The 21,556-nt window shown below is 43.4% G+C and overlaps 2 long non-coding RNA genes across 2 annotated transcripts; one reads left to right on the top strand and one right to left on the bottom strand.

The window, feature by feature from the left end:
- Window positions 1-698: 698 nt before the first annotated feature.
- Window positions 699-21,132, top strand: LOC109307563. The gene is made up of 3 exons (XR_002100299.1): window positions 699-780; window positions 3,151-3,153; window positions 21,121-21,132. It is a non-coding gene; the product is annotated as an uncharacterized LOC109307563 (long non-coding RNA).
- Window positions 7,379-16,960, bottom strand: LOC109307558. Its single transcript, XR_002100297.1, has 5 exons — window positions 15,635-16,960; window positions 14,182-14,329; window positions 10,309-10,380; window positions 8,134-8,269; window positions 7,379-7,654 (listed from the first exon to the last, which is right to left on the bottom strand). It is a non-coding gene; the product is annotated as an uncharacterized LOC109307558 (long non-coding RNA).
- Window positions 21,133-21,556: the final 424 nt, after the last annotated feature.

Below are 21,556 nucleotides of genomic sequence, written 5' to 3'. Positions count from 1 at the left end.
CCCTATGAGGAGAGACTTCAGGATCTGGGGCTGTTCATCCTGAGTAAAAGAAGTCTGAGAGTCGACTTGATAGCCACTTACAAATATGTCAAGGGAGAACACCAGGACCTAGGTGAACAACTTTTCAGAAAAGCTCCTCCCCACCCCCCCGGGAAGATGCCGACCAATGGACACAAGCTAGTTGAGGAAAAGTTTCGGCTGGATGTAAGGAAAAACTTTTCTGTATGGGTAACTAGAATCTGGAACACACTCCCAGCAGAGGTGGTACAGTTGCCATCTCTGGTGGTCTTTAAGAGGAGGCTGGACAAATACCTTGTTGAGCTCATTTGAGCCCAATTACCTCCTGCTCATGGCAGGGGACCTGACCTGATGATCTTATAGGCGTCTTCCAGTCCTTCTTTGTATGATTCTAAGCAGAAAGAGGAAGTGATGAGCAACCCTGCAGAGTCCTGCTGTTCTGATTTTGGATGGCAAATCCCAGAGACTGTGGGGGCAGCAGGAAGAGGAAGTGAACATACAGCCAGAGAGTTGTGCTCTAGTGCCCTCCAGCCTCTCGCCTGAGTCACTGAAGGCATGTGGTTGCATTTCCTGTATCCAAAGTAAATTGTCTGTTCACTTCTGTTTCAATTTAATCTATGCAGCTTAGACTAACTTGCAAACACTGAATCAATTCAGCCTCGGGCTTTTTGATGGTCTGTACTTAGCCCTGTTGTGTTACAGATTTGAACTGGTTTCTGATCATGTATACCAATTTAGGTGTAATTTCTGTTCTTAGCACTTGTGTTTTCCCTCCTTTGGTCCCTCTAACAATCTTTTGCTCACCTGGGCCCTTCTACACTCTTACCAGAGCTTAAATGCCTTGAATTTACTCCCTGATTGGGTACAATTCCTCATTCTTTTCTGAACACTTTTCTAATTGGGTTCCCTCCCTCCCAGGATACTATCCCCTCTGGCTATTTACCTATTAACCAGGTCCAGTACAAGGATAAACAGGACGGAGACAGAGAAGCCAGTGAACAGGTCTTACAGGGAGCCCATTCTCTTCAGGGATTCCAATGTTGTTTATCATTCCTCAGTGGGATGAGAGAAGAGTAGATGCTATATTGTGCTGTCAACTGCTGCTGCTCTCCTTTCTGGACTACCTGCTCCTCCATATCCAGCATGTACGGAGGAACTTGGAGACTGCAGTTCAGTCACCAATAAGGACAAAACCCTTTTGTAAGATGTAGAAACTGCAACCTAAACTTCTGCGCACCTGTAGAAGCCTCCAAGGTGTCCAAAGCTACGAGCATGATTTTGACCATATTTAGTTTTCATACAGTGGGGTGAATTGCATTTTTGTAAGTCAGAAACACTAAGAACGGTTCTCTACACTCACAGGTGACAACCTGCCCTTTATTAGTTTGCCTTGTTTTTAGTTATGACAAACCCATATGATGCAAATAGACAAAATGACTATATGAGTATGTGTGCACGCACATCCCTGGGAAGCAGAGCCAGAATGTCACTCCTTAAACACCAAAAAACTAGGCTTCCGTAGCAAGAGCTGAAGAAGATTCTGTTAAGTTGATGATGGGTAGAAGAGAATCACCGCTTGGCCATGCACCCAAGCATTCAAACATGTATGTCCAAAACATTCTTACTTCTATGTCTAAAACTGGGCAACTCAACCTGTGTTTAGTTAAGTGCTATGGCTGTGAGAATTTTCTCAGCAGCTCCGCTGATCTTGAAGGGCTGTCTCTTACCTTCCCTGTGGGCTCTTTTTATTTATCCTAGTGATCTGTTCAGTGATAGGTATCCTTTTTCTGATCTCTTGAACTCAAAGAAGGAAGGTTTATGAAGATGGAAAGTCATCCAGGGAAGGCATACAGATATTAGCATCATGTCCACACCAAACCTCAGTGGCTGAGAGGATGACCTCCTCAGCAGCTCGGTGGCTAAAAGGGATCTTGGAGTCATAGTTGACTCCAAGATGAACATGAGCCAGCAGTGTAACAAAGCCATCAACAAGGCCAATCGCACCTTGTCGTGCATTAGCTGATGCATGACCAATAGATCGAGGGAGGTGATGCTCCCCCTCTATGCAGCATTGGTCAGGCCGCAGTTGGAGTGCTGTGTCTAGTTTTGGGCGGCGGAGTTCAAGAGGGACACGGAGAATCTGGAGAGGGTTCAGAGGAGGGCCACTTGCATGATTAGTGGTCTCCATGAAAGACCCTACGAGGGGAGGCTGAGGGATCTGGATCTCTTCAGCCTTCACAAGAGACGTCTGAGGGGAGACCTTGTAGCCGCCTATAAGTTTATCAAGGGAGGACAACTGGGAATTGGAGATACGCTATTTACCAGAGCACCCCTAGGAGTAACTAGGAATAATGGGTGCAAACTAGTGTAGAGTAGATTCAGGTTAGACATTAGGAAGAAGTTTTTTACAGTAAGGGTAGCCAGAATCTGGAGAGGGCTTCCAAGAGAAGTGGTATTATCACCTAACTTGGAGGTCTTTAAGAGGAGGCTTGATAGACACCTGGCTGGGGTCATCCGACCTCGGTCCTCTTTCCTGCCAGGCGCAGGGGGTTGGACATGATGACCCTTTGTGGTCCCTTCTGACTCTTGAATCTATGAACTACTTCATAGTGCTTGCAACAGTGAAAGGGTGGGAGCTCAGCTGTGGGGGAGGAATGAAAACAGATTGGAGTGTATAATCAAGTACTTATCATTGATGACCAGAATCAGGGGCTAGGTTGGACATGTTTCAAGCCAGCACATCACTTGGAGTTCTAGTTGTCTTGGACTGATATTCCAGTTTGTTCACTAGAAATGAGATGACAGCACAACACAAGCCCCTAGCACCATCTTGAGGTATGTTCCAGCTACACAGAACTCATCATACTTTTGTGGTTTAAAGAGTCAGAGTAACAAGATTTAGGAATGAAGTTTTTGTCTGTGTTCCTCTAAAGATTAATTTGTCAGCTACCTGGTAAACTGGCAAAGGGAGAAAGGCCTTTTGACTTGGCCTAAAGGAGAAAGGCTTGAGCACCAAGAACAGAACACCTGTAAGATCTAACTGGAAGGAACAGGCCCATGATTCCTTTGAAGGCAATGAAGAAAGAAATGAGCCTGCTGATTGGGCACCAAACACATGAGAAAGGAATCCAGTTAGTTTTCTCCATTCCCAAGACAGTCCTTCTAGCTGAGAGATAGGGGAGGAGTTTAAATCTGCTGTCTCACGCTCTGAAGGGAAGGAGAGGAACTGTGGCATTATTTTAACTTAACATTTCAGGATCACATAAAATGCTTAGCCCACTTTTAATTCAGGAAGTGGATCCATTTAGGGGTTGTGAAACTTCCTTGTGGAAACCCCCCCTTTTTAAAGTTCTTATAGAAGTCTGTTTGGTTTCAGGACTGATTTCTCAAACATGATATTAATTTTTGCACTTGCAAATTAGGTTCCTAAACATGTAAATAGGTTTAAATATAGACATGGAAATAGCTCTCAGTGGGTGTGTCTACATGAGATGCTTACTGTGCAGTAGCCTAAGAACACTTTGCAGTAGCATACTGGTCAAAAACCATGCTAATACACTACTGTGCAGTGTTATTAGGCTACTACACAGTAAACATCACCAAAAAACTGTGCCAGTGCTACTGTGCAGTTAACATGTGTTACTGTGCATTTAGTTAGCACTTCATTAAGTAAGTACTAAATGAAATGCACAGTAACTGCACAGTAACTGTGCATTAATGAATGTGTAGATGTGCCCAGTGTCACCAACTCTCATATTTTTAACACAGATATCATGACTTTGGTCTTTAACTTAAACCCAAGGCCTGGATTATGAGACTCTCACCTTTCATTTCTTTTTAATATAATCAAAGTAAGTTTCTGGCTGTCACAGGTCTAGAGAAAATCTTGAAAAAGTGAAGTTTATGGACTCAAAATTCCATAATGTAGATGAAAAAGAACTCCCATTTTTCCCCTCAAATCTCCAGATTTTTAAGTCAAGTCCCATGAACTTTGTAATGCTCAGGGTTGGCAAACCTTGGACATAAAGTGGGATACATGATGAAAGCCAGGCTTAAGATCAGGTTTTTAAATGTACTTTTACCTCAAAAGAGATTCTGTTCCATTATTCCATGCTTATTTTGTCTGAATGCCATCCAGGGGAAACTTGTCAAGTAGAAAGATGGAGAGTTGTTGCAATTATTAGCACCTCAAACTCTATCCAGACTTTAAAAAAAAGTCTACCCAGCCTGGGTTCTTTCTGGCAGGTGTACCATATCCCAGCTCTTTTCAGAACAGAACTACATTTCAGTTGGGCAAAACAGCAAAATTAATATGGCCACATGGTGGCACCAAATCTTTAATAGTAAGAATTGGAAAGCACGCTGACTCTCTGGAGGATTTGTTCGATTCACTCACATTTTCTTCAAAATATCCAAAGTTGAAGTATGAAGAGTGAGGAGGGAAAGGGGAGGAGAATGTGCTGTGTAGTAAACGCAGAAAAGTCTTTTCTCTCACCTTGGGGAAATTTTCAGCACTAATGTTAGCTCAGGTACTTGTTTCTGTCCCATCTTTAAAGTTCTTTAAATATCCATTTAAAATACTGTTAAAAGGAAACAGAAAATTAGAGGTGTAGGTGATTTCTGGAAGTGACAGCTCTCTGGAGAACTGTCTGGAGAACTTAGGAAGAATGGTTTGAGAGGCTGTATCTGGATGCAGGCACCTACTGGCTATGAAGTTAATAACTGCTCTTTATCTCTCTTAATTTTGCCCTGTCATACAGCACTTTTAAGTTATTTCCTCGTCCCCCCTCAATCCTGGGCACTATTTCTTCCTAAATCATCTTTCTGACTTTTACATACAGAGTTTCACTGTAGCTGCTCATTTCTAAATGGTAAGCACTGGTGTTTACTGAGACCAACTGGAAAAAATTAATACACAGGAACATGCTCTGCCAGGAAATGGAAGGAACGTAGCGGCAGGGAGGTTACGACAACTTACAGCTCTGAGTTTGAGCCTTTCTTTGGACTTGTGCTAAAGGTTGTCCCTATGTGATCCAACTTTCTGGTGATGTTAGCCAAACAACTCTCCTGTGTGCCACTAGCTACATAAACTGGTGTGCCTTAAACATGCTGGTTCTGTGGCCTGTTAGATTCAATAGGACTACTGAATTTTGATTGGGTAATGTGGAAACATTTCCATTAATATAAAAATGCATATTTATAATGATCTTTTAAAGCTCACTATAATGTTATAGGGAACAGTTCTGATTGGTTCCCTGACTGGTCTGAGTGAACTGAGGAACTAGTGCTAAGAGATCTTTTGATGGAGATGATACATAAACATTAGCCATCAGTGTGTAATACCTCCAGGAAGGTATGGTACCATGACGATACATTCATAAAGTATAAGCCTTTTGCTATTTGTTTTTGAAAAAATGTTTTCCTCTTAAGAAAGAAGGAATTACCAGAGGAATAAGAAAAAAATATTTGAGAATGATAAATAATATAAGAATACATTTAAAGCCATTATATCAAAAGACTGAAAATGTGACAGCCTTGATAATAATACTAGCCCAGACTATATACGAACATATTTTTTGTTCTTGGTTTTCTTTTTAAAATGATTTTATATATCTGGTGCTGCTGCAGTCCTTGTCATCTAGTGCTTTGCTTTTTGATATGGGGAGCACTACAGACAGAGCTTTGTTTAAAAGGGGTCATTTATTCACTGAAGTTGTTACTGGAAGGTCGTTTACGTAATTTAAAAAACAATTATCAGCGCATTTATTTTGCCATCTCTTGTGTGAGGCACCTACTGCAGGATTTTTGGACAGAATAGGTGTCACCTAAATAAAATACACTGTGTTACTATAGTAATACAGATCGCTCAGTTTGATCACCAAAGTCTTACGATTTCAGAGAGTGACCATTGTTGCAAAATAGATGATAAATTTTTCCATTATGGTATTTATAAAGAATTGACATGAAATCATTGTTAGTCAGTGGCATTTCCATGATAAATGGAAGCTTAATGAGGAGCAACAGTAGCAAATGCAAACTTCTCACTTTCATACTGAATTTCTACTCTGCCAAGGTCACCACCACTGTGAGCAATGAAGAAAAGCACATATTGTAGTTTAAATGCTTTTTTCCAGTGCTAATGACATTATCAGACATGAAACAGCTGACACTTCTTTGACAAACAGAGAAAAACAAATTTACTCCAAGACACACACAAGATCTGCATACACTACAGTATTTGTCTATTTTTCCTTTTTAAAATGACAGGTAGTATGAGTCCCTTCGGTATAATTGTTGTACCATGATGATTAAATATATATCACATTTCTAGGGATCTTACATGTGGCACAGTTACAGACAGATCTGATTAGAGCATTTTATGCCATGAAAGGAGGTTACAAATTGTAAATACAGTGACAATATTTCTCTGTGGGATAGGGTTATTTGGAAGTCTTTAAGTAGATCAGACATTTTACTTACATAACCTAATAGAGAACTATATGGTGCCATAAGCTAAATTACATTTGTCAAGTAAGTAAGCAAATTACATTTTGTGCTGCATTATTCTTGATTTTTTGACTTTGTATACAGATGGCAAACAATGGAACGCTTAGTCATTAACGTAAATTAGCAGGGAACTACGGCAGTATGAAACCATTGTAGCTGTACATGCATATATACCACTCCATGTTCCTACCATTAAGTGTGATGGGGACTCAGCTGGGTCAAATAAGCCATGCTTGGACCATTGCTAGTAAAAACCTCCTTTCTCCACTAATGGACATGGACAGGAGAGGAGAGAGGGTGGGAAGCCCACGGTCTAATGCCTTGAGTTTGCCGCCAACAAAAAAGTTTACCTATTTTCAGACTCTTGAAGCTGTTCCAGTATTAGATGGATTGTAAAAGGAATAGAAATGACAGGAAGATTGTAGGGATTTTTCTGAGTGACCTGAAAAATGAGAATGGCTTTTCCAGATCTTTCCAACATTCCTGAAGTTGGCCCAAAGAAGGAAGGCGTTTTGCATCTAATAGTATTTCAGCAGAGAATCCAGAATGTGCTACTGGAAAAAAAGTTTCCTTTGAAAACATCTTGGCTACTAGAGGAAAAAAATTAGACTGTCATTGTGATTGTTAAATTATCTGAGGTAGTGAAGGATACTATTGAAAGGGGCATTGAAAATGATGGATTATACCTATTTGCTACATGTTGGCAAAATAGATGTATAATACTGAACTTTCTAGTGTTCCTCCTTTTTAATCCTAATGATTTGCTGGCAGAAGGCCTATAACAATAAGGGAAAACTGGATAACTAAACAAAGCAACCACTTAGTACAAAAATGAAAGAGTTAATACTCTTAATCTGTTAGAAAACCATGTTTTTATTTTAAATAATATTAGTCACCTTTGAAACAAGTAATTGTATTCATTGTTTGAGGTCAGAACAGGTATACTTTGTTTGCATAACTTATATAGTGTATAGTTTGTTTTGCTTTTGCTGGATGTAGAGAACACCGGTGAAGTTAACAGATGTGGAAGTACTCCACGACTACATCCATAAGGTAGGTCTTCTCCTTTTGAAATTCATGCATATCTCCAACTGCAGTTTACACCAATTACTTCCACACATCTTGGTGTCTAAAACATGTGATGAAAGTCTTTCTTAAGTAAATGATTCACAACAAGTAAAAAACAAGAATAAATCTCTTCATCATTGACATTTTCTGCTGTTACAGGAAATACAGTATCTGAGCACAAGGTCAAGATTATGAAACAACTGTTATGATAATTGAAGTAATGGGAGAAATAACCCAAATCATGAAGACTGGCAATTTAAATTATGATGGAAGTCTTGCTTTGTCTATCATATAAATACATTTTTGGTTGAGTGAGCTGGCTCCCCTGATGGACAAAGAACAAATCAAAAATGTGTAAAAAATTGGGAAGAGAGAAGCTGCTTCTGAAACAAGTAATCCAGAATAACCAAGGGTATTTTTTAGGTTTGAGGAGCCCCATTTCAAATATTTGTTTTATAATGAACAATAAAAAATACTCAATTGCCTAATCATAATCTTCTATAATTTCTTGGCTGGCTGCCTGCCAAAAATGAAATTTACTAGCCAGACTGATGGCTGGTTACCACCCAGATGCACTTGGTTCAACTCTTCTCTTGATGGCTTTCCTGTGGCTTCTTTTGAAAGGACTTTTCCTGTGTTTTCTTATCCTCTATCTTCTCTGCTGACACAAAGGCCTCTGGCAGACATTACACTTCACTTGTGATTAACTAGTTAATGACATCTGGGCTGGGGATGGAAATTACACATAAACCAGTATAAGTGATAGGAAACTGGTTCAAATCTGTAACATAATAGAAATTCAGTGCAAATAAACCACTTTCAAAATTCTGAAACCATTTTAAAATAAACCTGTATGGCGGTAGTATCAGACTTAACTGATTTCATAGAAATTAGGGCTGGAAGGGACCTTGGAAAATCATTGAGTCCAGACCCCTGACCAAAGGGCAGGAAGTCAGCTGGGGTCAAAGGATCCCAGCAACATAAACATCCAATTTTCTCTTGAAGGTGTTCAATGTAGGTGCTTGAACCACCTCCGGCGGCAGTCTATTCCAGACCTTGGGGGCTCGGACAGTAAAGAAATTCTTCCTTATGTCCAGGCTGAAATGATCTTGAAGAGTTTATAACCATTCGACCTTGTCATCCCTTGGGGCGCTCTGGTGAACAAATGTTCCTCCCGATCCTGGAGGTCACCCCGATAAACTTATAGGTGGCCATCAGATCACCCCTGAGCCTGCGCTTTTCCAGGCTAAAGAGTCCCATGGCTCTCAGCCTCTCGTCATAAGGTCTGTTTTCCTGACCTCTGATCATGTGCATGGCATTTCCAGTGTCCAAAGTTAATGTCTGTTCACTTGCTTATTGGTTCAATCTATGCAGGTTAGACTAATTTGCAAAATTGAATTGATTCACCTTTGGGCTTTTTGCATGTCTGTACTTAGTGCTTAAATTGTAATCCAGTCACACCTCAATGCAATTAATAGTGCAATAAAACAAGGACTGAGCCACAAAGTTATTCCACAAAGGGCGCATTTACACATGACACTACATCACTGTGGCAATGCGCTACAGTGGGCACAAATCGTGACGCCGCAGCTATGTTGCCATAGCAACACACTCTCTCGGTATAGTGTGTCGCTACAGCAATGTAGCAGCTAAAAATAACTGTGAGCTGCTGGCACAGTGCAATACAGACTGTTACTGTGCCATCATTTAGTACTTCCAAAAGGAAGTATTATTAAGTGACAGTGTAGTAACAACAGCACCATAGAGGTATGTGTAGATATGCCCAAAATGTGTGTAATTTGGTGGCTGGTTCCCATTGTGCCTTAAACTGCATATGTAGGTAGGCATCAGCTAGTCACAGCTCCCAGCCTTGGGAGCCCTGGGAGCCTTTGACTAGCTATGGGGGTGCATCAGAGCCCTTGACTTCACTGTGTTCCCAGCCTTCAGGGTACAGTGTAGCCTTTGATTTCACTGCACCCTGGAGGCTGGGCATGGCAGCTGATTGGGGTACCCAGCCTCAGGGTGCATCAGAATCAAGGACTCCTGTGTACCTCTGAGGTGGGAAGTGGCAATCAGCTGATCTGTGCTCCCAGCTTCAGGGGTCCAGCGAAATCCTTGTCTCCAATATACTCCCAAGGCTGGGAGCCAAGGATCAGCTGTCTAATCAACAGCAAGGGGCAGGGGTAGCCCCTATTTGCCATGTCAGCAGCCAGAACCAACCCTAGGGAGGTGTGGGGCCTGGGGCAAATCAGCCTATGTGGGGCCCCCTTAACACTGTGCAGGGCCATGGTACCCCTGCAAAGGGGGAGGGGGTTTCTGTGCTTCTTCCGCGGCATGGGACTGAGCCACCAGCTCTGGGTAGGCTCCATGGGAGGGGCTGCGGCCACTCCGCCTGGCTCTACAGGGCCCTCCCCAAAGCGTGGGGCATGGGGTGGTTGCCCCAATTTACTGTACCCTAGGGACAGCTCTGCCAACTGCACCCCCTTTCTCCTTCCCTCCTTGCCAGGCTATGCCACCAGGTCAAAGCAGCCACAAGGACTGCTGGTTCCCCAGAGGGAGCCGGCATTTTATTTTCAGTAAGTTTTTTTTTCAGGGAGCCTGCCAAAAGCACGGAGCCCATGCTTTTCCACGCAGCCTGCCCAAAATTGCAGTTTTCGCAAAATTGCAATTTCAATAGGTCCGTATTTATACAAGAAGGCTGAATTTATTCAGCACCTGCAGATGTTCATGAATCTGTGAACAGTGGTGACTAGTGAGCTGGATCTTCAACTACTGCATTGTTTAGTCCTATCAACAGCAATAAAGCATAGCATCAGTGAAATGCATGCACATACCTCTCCCCTACAGCCCTGCCATTCTTTGGTTGAAACCTCATTTTTCCAGTCATTTTTAACTAGGGCTTTGTGCATCAGACCTTTTCTCTGCTACAGTGGCTCGGGGTCTGAAAATATCTCCCCCCGTCACTAATGTAGCTATGCTGCCAAAACTCCCAATGTTGACACAGTTTGCCAGCAGAAGAAGGCTTCTCCTAGCAAGGTTTCTGCTGTTCAGGGTGGCGCATGTAATGTAGGAAGAAGAAAAATGCCTTCTAACAGCAGATCTACATCTACTGGAGGGATCTTTGCTGCTCTAATGTAACTACTATTTTTAAAATTCTGTTGTGTAGGCTAAGCCTCAGTCTTTCCCTTATATGTGTATCTCCTGCTTGAGGATGCAAGTCTTTCTAAAATCCATTCAGGAACTTTGTTCTCTCACAACTTCTCCCCCCACATGCCCAGCCATGCACACTTTGAAAAACTACTCCAGAGAACTCAGCAGGGGGTCAGAGACAGAATATCAGAATGAATAGCTCTTGCATTGTCCCTTAAGTGCTGTTAAATGGGGACCAGTCTTGAGCTACTGCTACACTTCCTGCTTGGTTTTCTAACAGCCCACAATTAAACTTAACCAACATATTTATACAGTAACTTTCTCAATAATCAGCACAGAGACAGCAGTATTGTGAATATATTACAGAGCAGCTCCAGGTCTGTCAGACAGGAAAAACTGATAATGCAACCAAAGAAGACAACTGAGTATTCTTTGTCACCCTTTGCTGTTGATTCTTTGTCACCCTTGTCACCCTTTAACCTAAGAAATACAGTGTCACTGAGCCAACTCTCAGGCCATTGAGAGTGCCTTTTCCAGTTAAAACTCTCATTTGAGTTAACTGCAAGACTTCACAAGGGATTGTAGTTTCTGGTCCTTTTATTTTACTAAAAAGCTACAGGAATTGAAGCTGGACAGCAAAAGAAAACAGGAAAAATAATTGGGAACTATGCTGTATCTGTTAAGTGTAATACTATACTTTGCAAGCCAGAATCTGTTTTCCACAGAACAGTAACATGTTGTATAAATGTTCTTACATAGGGAAACCTTTATTCCTTACAATTTGAGTACATCCTGTATAAATATTTTTCTGCCTTCTCCCTCCTGCTTTGTGTGGTGGTTGGACTCAAAGCCATATTGTTAAACAACTTAATTTCTTTGAAGTTTTATCTATTACGGTACAGCATAAAGCACCAAAGCATATAACAGCTGTTTCAGTTGTCTGCAGAAAAGCTTGCATAATGCAGTTGTAATTTTGTTTAATACTGTAATATATTTTTCATGCACATAAAGCTTGCTTGATATGATCTAGGGCAAGGGTGTCAAGGGTACGTCCCATGGGCTGAATCTGGCCCTCAGAACAAATCATATAACCCACAGGGCTCCTAGAAGGGCCAGGAATTTGGGGATGGGGTGAGGCCTTTTGCTGAATTCCAGCATATTGAGCCCCATTGGGGATGTATGTTGGTGCTGAAGGGCTGAGCGATATTAACTTGCATTCAGCTAACTGAATCTGACTAAACCAATGACCCAGCAAGAAGGCAGAGAACACTAAAGAGAATAAGACATAAAACAGAGACCCTGGCAACTTGGGGTCCTGACAAACTTGCATAATCGTTTGTAAGGGCAGAGGTGTCATTGTAGGTCAGGGGTAGGCAAAATACAGCCTGTGGGCCACATTTGGCCCTCCAGCTGATTGGATCTGGACCACAGGTGGACTTCCACCAAGTGAACGAATCTGGCCTGCAGGTGGCCTGGGGCTGCTTCCAGCATGCCAGGTGCTCTCTTTCTCTCTGGGCTGGGGTTGCCACCAGTGCAGAAGTGGAAACATGCCCTCCATGCCCCAAGTCTGGATCTGGCAGCTGCCAACTCCCAGGAGGGGAAGAGGGTGGGTCGAGCTACAGCTGCAGGTGGGTTCAAGGCTTACATGCTGGTTGCAGCTTGCAGCTGTAGCAACCCCTGCACTCCCTTGGACCTGGAAGCTGCTGGCCATGGTTGAACAGCTGTGGATGCAGACAGCAACAGCTGCTGGGTCTGGAATTGGGGCAGGAGAAGGGAGGGGGGAGTGCAGGGCCTGCTAAAGCTGCAGGTAGGTTCAGGCTTCTGCACTGGTTGCAGTGCAGGAAGGATGTGGGGAGAGAGAGAGAGAGAGGGACGGTTGCCCTCAACAGGTCACCAAAACTCTTGAAGTGGCCTGCCAGCCCAAATAATTGCCCACCCTGTCCTAGGCCCACTCGTGTCATTACATTTGGCCTTCCGAGTTGTTTCAGCTATATGTAGTATTCTTTATCACTTCTGGCTCTAGACTCCTGTGAAGCATAACTCTTTACTCTTAAACAGCTACTACATTTGCTCTCAGCGAGAAGTGATATTCTCCTTAACTTTTAAGGGTGCTCTGAGGCTTATTTAATTATTATTTGTAAAATCTTTCAAGAAGGGGTCAGCAACATTTTTGGGCAGTGTGCCAAAAACACCTGCAACTTTGACTTGTAAGATGTTGGTGTGCCAGGGGCAGGCAGTGGGGGAGCTGTGAGTGGCCCAATCCTTGTTATGGCAGCATGACCCTGGCCCCTTCCCTGTTGTCCACCCTGAGGCACGTATGCTAAGCAAAATGTCTTTGTGTGTCACGCTCTGGCACCTGTGCTGGGGGTTGCCTACTGCTGTTTGAAGATTTTTCAGAAGAAAGGATACATAGCAGAGCAAAAGGTACGTGCACATGCCCATGCGTGCTTTACTTCTGCACCAGAATTCCAAGTCTGACAAACTCCATCCTTCCTAATCCTAGTTCAAATCTTGACCAGAACTTTCCATCAGGCTCTCTTAGCAGTATCCCAAACCAGATTGCTGAATCCAACACCCTCAAAACCATTGAAGTTTGGGTCTTGGTATGGATTCAAACTTTGCAGTTTGGTTTGGTTTGTTTTCATAGGAAACAGGACTAGAAAGGAACTTCCTAGATCACTGATTTCAGTCATCTTCTGCTACAAGCAACCACATCCTAAAATGTCTTTTATAAACTTACCAAACTCCACCTTGAAACCAGTTAGGTTTTCTTTTTTCAATAGCTATAGTATTCTGCTCAGAGATTTGTTGAAGCCCATTGCAAAATCCCTTCTTACCTTTGTACCAAGTTTCCATGTTTTGGATGTTTTACTCATCCAGGACTATAATACAACACTGTGGAAATTCTGAGGAAGAGGTTGAATTAGGGAGCTGTCATCCAACCAGTTTCTCTTACTGTTCAATACCAATTGTAACAACCTAGTGCTGTGGTCTTCAGCACCTGTGTACCATGTTGACTTAACAAGGGTTTTGTTTTTAACTGCTTATTTGAGTTTTACTAATTTATCTTGTTTTCAAGATTTTTTGAGGAGGAGAGTGTAAGTTTGGGGTGGGGAGGAGGAAGGGAGGGGCATGTATGCTGAACTCAGTTTGTTTCAATTTTGCCTTTTGCATTTTGCGATGGTTTTGCTTTAGCTTCAGTGCACGTCCCCCATAAATCATCTAGGATGCTCTTCCAGTGCCAGTGATCTCTGGCATTCCGACTGGTACTCAGAGATAGAGGCTGCAACATAGTCTGGTTTGATTGCAGCCTGTATTTTACCCTGTGGTCTTTTAACATTTTCAAACAGAATTTTTTACTGGAAACAAACATGCAGCTTTTTCTTTAAAACAGTCTTAGCAGCAATTACTTAGCTGGAAACTTAGGTGGATACTTACGGACTTTGCCTAAGTGGAATCCATGATGGAAGCCATCCAGGAAAATCTATTGGCTGTTAGTAATATTCTGAGTAGTGCTAGTAGATTTAAGCCTCTCCAGAGATGCTTAAATCTTAGCTAGATTTAGCAAAGGCAGCATCTGCTGTGGCTGTTGTGAAGAAACAAAATTACATTCTGTCAAGAAAAACTGAGATACTAATAAAAAGTGCCACCCTGCCCTGCCTTATGCTGAAATAGCAATGCTCTGGGTCTGACAGTGGAACTGGCAATTCCAGATCTATTGAAGGAACAAAATGTGTTACTTTATTCTAAACAAAATTCCACCACTCTCTGTCATCAGGCACAGATTTTCAAATAGCAGGTCCTCATACAGGTGCATGAAATTTTGGCAGCAGGACGAGAAAAGTTCACCACAACTTAATTTCATTGGCATAGAAAGTAAGGTATTGATGTAGTGAACAACAATAAATGAATTCTCTTTCAAGTGTCAGGCATGTTCCAGATGCAGACATACATATTTTTGGATGCACAAATGTAGTTGAATTCTTATCCAAAGCCCACTGAAGACAATAGGAATCTTTCAGCTGACTTCAGTGTGCTTTCAATCAGGCCTCTATAGCATTTTGACTGGCACATCATATAAAACTTAAGTACTAAGTCAATAAGTATCCAGTTAATTTATGGGGTCTGTTTGGTTTTGGACACATTTCTTAGATTCTCTGATGGGGAAGGAACTAAATCTGCATAAAGGGATTTTGTTTTGTTGGAACATAGTGGGAGTTGAGGGATTAAATCTTCATCTATAAAGACATGCTACATTCATAGCCAGGCCCTTGTTAAACACCATGGGGAAAAGTAGCAGCTTTAGCTTGCCTGCTTTTGTCTCAGCCCTGGAAAAAGCTAAAAAGCTTAGTATGTGAGTACGAGCTTGGGTAGATCAGAGCCACGCTCCTGGCATGATTAAACTCTTAATCAACCAGGATAAGAGCAGAGCAGAGGCATGAAATACACATCTCAAGGGTGAAGAAGACTCATCCATGCCATATCTATTTTTGCTGTTTTCCATGTGCAGCCAAGTTGCAATTTTTAGGCTTTTTTTAAGCCTTCAGTGAGCAGTACAGGCAGTGACCCAGTATGTGGCCCTTAATGAAGAACAGAAGCTTTAAATGCTCTAACTTTCTCCAGTGAAGAAGCAAGCCATTATTGAAATTCACTCATTTTATCCTAATTACAATGCATTTCCTGCCAATAGCTTAAAATATGCTGTTATTCCTTCTGAAAAGAAAGGCTTCTTAGCTCTAAAATAAGACTCTGGAAATGATATAATATAAACATGTGCTGACATTAATTGCAGTAATATTTATCTATAAAACAGATGGTAGTGCTTTCAAAAATGTGTGAGCAATGATCAGAATGAATTCATTAGGCATTTATATTTCTGTCATGTACTTACATAGGTGTTGCCTTGGACTCTGGTACATGCTTAGGCCTCCTTCTTTTAAGTTGGGTTTTACCAAACAGATGGAAAACATTATTAACTACTGTTTTCCTTTCTTGTCAAAAATGTTTTGTCTAATCATCACCATAATTACACATCCACATTGTAGTAAATCATGCTGTATAAACATTTAGAACAGAGAGGACTATTAGGATGAAATGCAAAGCATTTCAGACATTAAAACAAAACAAATATGAACTGGACTCTGATGAATAATAAAATTCTCAAAATCAAGGACAGACAAAAATATAATTGTACAGTTTTGGCATTGTCTGCTTCCATTTACATCCTATTATTCTGCGTACAGTTTGTTCTGGGTGCTGTTTGTGTGAATGTTTAGCAAAGAGACATTTGCTTTTACGTTATGGCTCCTTTCAAAGTCTCTGTTCATTGTGGGATAGTATTAAAGGTTCAGGGATACAGGAGAGCAGCAAAACAATATAGGTCTGTTGTTTTTCATGATGCTTGTATTTTATAGTAACCAGTGGAACATATTGGAAAGAGGGCATGGACTGAAATGGAAAGGAAGAAAATATAATAACCAGCAGTTACCTTTCATCCTCTGAGTTAGCTAAGGGCCCAGTCCTTGCAACCATAACTTACAAGAGTAGACATGCTGAAGTAAGTGGATCAAGTCACCTGAATAAGGGGTATGGGGCTGGCTCCTACTTTATAATTCAGTTTAGTCTTAATGAAAATGTAGCTGATACTAGGTCTTCAAATATTATGTTTATTAATTGGAACCAAAGTCATTGCTTTTTTTGAACACCATTCAAGATTTCCTTCTTATAGTATTCTCTAGTTTTGGTTTTCATTTCTAAATTAATAGCATGATTCTGATTATGCTCCATATCTTAATAGAAACCTCTAAAGATGCATCTGTGGCTGTTTATGTCAGGCCAGTGTGGTTCTCTGGTAAAAAAATATGTGTATGTGCAAAATGCCAGAGGTGTCACCCTGCAGAAATGTTAAACTAAGCTTCCCTTTTCTATTTTCCTCTGGACTGATTTTTTGTTTGTTTGTTTGTATTGCATTCAGTGGCAGTATCCACTACATGGCTACTTGTGGCATTCAGATCACAGAAAAATTTCCTCTCTACAATGCAGTCATTGGATGAACACTGACAGCCACACAAATACAAATGTTAGAACGGTGACTAGAGATGACTCAGGAGGGAGTTAGGATGAAAATCAAAACGGGAGAAAGAATATCTCCCTGCAGGAGCAGAGCTTGATTGGCCAACATGGGGAAGCTTGAACTACTTCACAACAACAGTTAGTAATACTAAAGTTAACATGCAACTGTAGTGTTTGTATCAGGAACAGAGTGGGTGTTTCCAGCTAGAGAAAGACATGGAGGTAAATTAATGGGGCCTCACCCTGAACTGGTAACTGACCAAGCTGAGACTCACTGTAACCTAGAAGACCACAGAAAAGGACAGGAAGATCCAGAGGCAGCTTCTGGATGTCATGGAAAGGAGAGGTGCCGAGTACATGGGGGACCAAGGGCCCTGGGCCCACTTGGGAAGAGGGCTGTCACCTGAAATGCATAACACTTTCCATATGTCTATCATCTTAGGCCGCTCCCTCCAACAAGAATAAAAGTTGGCACCTATGCTGGAGAGACAAATAGCTTTGCTGGAAAACATGCTGCAACAAAGCTCCTCAGTAAAGTTCCTCTTTCCTCCCCACACCCTGAACACACCATAACCAGCAGGGATCCTGTTTTTTTCTGTTTAAAAATCACAAATTATCTGATAAAACTCCCAAAATCTGTGATTAAAATGAAATTCCACTACACACACACACACACACACACACACACACGCAAACGTATGTATGTATGTTTCAATTGATCAACATGTTTTATTGATTCATTTGCAATTTAAAGCAGTTTGGAAGTCTACCAATGCCTCAATCACTATAATAAAATAAATTCTAAATACCAATACATTTTGGTATTTGATTTTGGGTTTTTTATCATGGCAAATCAGAGCTTCCCCCTTTGCTCACCGGCATGCAGGTCCAGGCCCCTCACTTCCAAGTGACGGCCTCCCAGCCCTGCTGGTGACCCTCACCCCCACCTACAATCCCCTGCCCCCCAGCTGCCAGGGCTATGAGCACTTGAATGCTGCCACCTGTGGGAGGCGGCAACTGCTGTGGCCTGAGCAGGGAGCAGGGCACAGAGCCCAGCTACCCCTCCCCTGTGGGCAGCATGGCCAGAGCAGAGCCCATGGTGGGGGTGGGGGTGGACTGCCCTCTGTGAGCTTGAGGTACCCCGCCCTGTTGCCCTGCCCCCAACACCTCCGTGGCCCAGTGGCAGAACCCAGTGAGGCAGGGCAGAGCGGGAGCTCCTTGCCACTGGGAGCCCTGTGCCACCCTGGCAAAGTGACCCCTGCCCACCTGGCAGCAGTAGGGGCAGCAGTGCAGAGTCGTGTCCCTCACTACTGCTGGGCAGGCAGCGGGCACCTCGTCAGGGCAGGGCAGGGCAGGACTTGCAGCAGCAAGGAGCTTCCCTGCCCAGCCCCCACTCTGCCCTGCCATGCTGGGTCCCACCTGTTGGGTCATGGAGATCCTGGGGCGAGGGCAGCAGGGCAGGGAGCCCAAACCTGCAGTGGGCAACCCCCCCCCCCGCCTCCCCCACACACACATAGAGCTCTGGGGGCAGATATACCCATGCCCCCCAGGAGCGCGCACAGTGGTGGGGAGCCTTCCAACTCCCCCCCAGATGAGCCTCCCACAGCCCTGTTCCATGCCCTGCCCGGGCCCTGTGGCCTCATGTGCCGGCCCTGGGCACCAAGCCCCATGCACCACCTGGCTGGGCAACAGCCGCAGCCCTGCTCAACTCCCTCCCTGTGGGGGCCTCAATCCTTCCCCCTCCCCCCCGCCAGATTTACCTATGGGAGCTGTTCTGCAGGCTGCCTGGTGGCCATGTAGCATATACGTGTACGTGGCGCTCCCTGCCTGACTGCCCTCCTCCTGCTCCCCCCAGCCCCCTGGAGGCTGAACTCTACCAGGCTACAGAGAGCTCTTTGCAAAAGTGGAAAACCCACTTGTTTCTCCATTAAAATGAGAAATCCATGATTTTCTCAGTTAAAAAGGAAAATACATGTTTTTTTCTGTTTTTCTATGGAAAACGGAAAAACCGGATCCCTGATCATCGGACAGGTCCTCTACAAGACTATACTGGGAATAGCTATTTGTTCCAGAATCACTCAACCCCAGGTCTTCTGCACACTGGCCATGACACAGAGGATCAACAGCAGCTTAGCCCAGGAGGGTAGGGCAAGACAAAGATTAGGAATATAGTACTACCAGTTTTCCCAGCGCAGTGTGGGTGCTCCTTTTGTGGAGCATTATTAATCACACATCATTAATTCCTTACTAGCAGCATATGCTTCTATCAGCACAGTGCTAATTACCTAGCTTCTCAACAGAAAGCAGTCGAGGGTGGTGAGCTGAGGGTGATTGCCACATGCACCTGGATGCTGAAGGGAGCTCTGGTATTGGTGTTTGCTGCTGCAAACCTAGGGCAAAGTCTGCACAGATTTCCAGGAAAGTGTACTTTGTCCCAAGGTTCTGTAGCCAGTGCATGTCATGCTGGATCTGTGGCACAATCATCTCCCACGCAGACACAGCACTGGACTATGTGAAGGTGGTCCTTAAACATTTCCTGCACAAGCAGGCAATCATCATCATCATCGCCACATCATTCTCAGCCTCCTGTTACAGCTATATGCAAGGTAACTGGTAGCACTGCTGACAAAAAGATTGCAATAGCTGCTTGGTAGACCAGTGGCTGACTTAGAAAGTTGAAGCTGTCCAGTAGCAAAATGCTGAGTACCTCTCCACACACTATTGTGCATGTTTAATGACTAGCTTTGTAGTATAGTGTAATGTTCCATCTCTGTCAGCTGATAACTTCTTGAAAATGAAGCTGGCTTCCTGAAAAAAGAGCTACTATATCTTGGAAATTTCTGAATTTGACCCAGAGTCCCATCATTAATGTTAATTCCATCTCGCTTCTGCTACATGTCCTATAATTCTCCATTAAAAATTCCACAATGCAAAGGGCCTAGCAGTGGGACAAACACCCGTGGGATACCAGCCCACAATGCCAAGCACTTAATATGGAGAAAGACGCCACCATGTGGAAGCAATGTTTGAACTGTGATAGGAGGCACCTGGTTGAACGAACATAGCTACCCTGTATCTCTTAGCAGGCTACAGTTCAGTGTGAATTAATTGCCACGGTTTAGCCTTCTGGCTAGTGCACCTGCTTCTGCTCTTGCTTATACCAATTTTACATTGGTTTAACATATTTTTGTTCCAATGTAAGATCGTAAATAAGGAGGGTTTTAAACTAGGTTTGCTGGTGGATGGAGACCAAAGCCCTGAGGTAAGTGGGGAAGCAGGAGACTTGGAGGAAGAGCAAGCAGGAGGGGGCAACAAGGGAGCTGTTCTCATACTTCCTGAGAAATCAGAGCCATCGAGTAGTTACCCCAGGTGCCTGTATATGAATGCACAGAGCCTGGGAAACAAGCAGGAACAATCGGAAGTCCTTGCACAGTCATGGAACTAGGACGTGATTGGAATAAGAGACTTGGTGGGAGCTCGCATGACTGGAGCAGTGTCATGGATGGGTACAAACTATTCAGGAAGGACAGGCAGGGGAGAAGTCGGGGAGGAGTTGCATTTCATGTAAAAGAGCCATATGATTGCTCAGAGGTCCAGTATGAAACTGGAGATGGGCCTGTTGAGAGACTCTGGGTTATGGTTAAAGGGGAGAGTAACAAGGGTGATGTTATGGTGGAGGTCTGCTATAGACCACCAGGGCAAGAGGAAGTAGTGGATGAAGCACAAGTTTCCTGATCACAGGCTCTGGTTCTCATGGGGTACTTCAGTCACCCTGACATCTGCTGGGAGGGCAACACAGCAGTGCACAGGCAATCCAGGAAGTTTTTGGAGAGCATTGGAGACAGCTTCCTGGTACAAGTGCTGGAGCAGCCAACTAAGGGCCATGCTCTTCTTGACCTGCTGCTCACAAACAGGGATGAATTGGTGGGGAATGTGTAACTAGTGGATGGCAACTTGGGCAGCATTGACCATGAAATAATTGAGTTCAGGATCTTGAGGAAAGGCAGGATGGAGAGCAGCAGAGTAAGGACCCTGGACTTCAGAAAAGCAGACTTCGACATGCTCAGGGAACTCATTAACAGGATCTCCTGGGAAGCCAGTCTGAGGGGGAGAGGAGTCCAGGAGAGCTGGCTGTACTGTAAAGAAACCTTATTGACAATGCAAGAACAAACCATCCTGAAGTGCAGGAAGACTAGCAAATATGGCAGAAGTCCAGCTTGGCTTAGCAGGGAACTCTTTAGTAAACTAAATCATGAAAAGGAAGCTTATAAGAAGTGGAAACTTGGACAAATAACTAGGGAGGAGTATAAGAGCATTACTCAGGCATGCAGGGATGAAGTCAGGATGGCTAAAGCGCAATTGGAGTTGCAGCTACCAAGGGACATGAAGGGTAACAAGAAGGGTTTCTATAAGTATGTTGGTAGTAAAAGGAGGATCAGGGAAAGTGTGGGTCCCTTACTGAACAGGGGAAGCAACCTAATGATAGATGGTGTGGAAAAGGCTGAAGTATTCAGTGCCCTGTCACCTCAGTCTTCACAGGCAAGGCCATCTCCCAGATTACTGCACCTGTAAGCACAGTTTGGGGAGGAGGTGAACAGCCAGCAGTGGCAAAAGAACAGGTTAGGGACTATTTAGAAAAACTGAACATACACAAGTCCATGGGGCCAGATGGGATGCACCCGAGGGTGCTGAGGGAGTTGGCTGATGAGACTGCAGAGCCACTGGCCATCATCTTTGAAAA

This window comes from Crocodylus porosus, unplaced genomic scaffold (genome assembly GCF_001723895.1).
Source record: "Crocodylus porosus isolate Cpor-Errol unplaced genomic scaffold, CroPor_comp1, whole genome shotgun sequence".
In the NCBI taxonomy this organism is placed as follows: domain Eukaryota; kingdom Metazoa; phylum Chordata; order Crocodylia; family Crocodylidae; genus Crocodylus; species Crocodylus porosus.
Note: the sequence above shows the minus strand (reverse complement) of the source record. Positions and strands in the feature narration are given on the sequence as shown.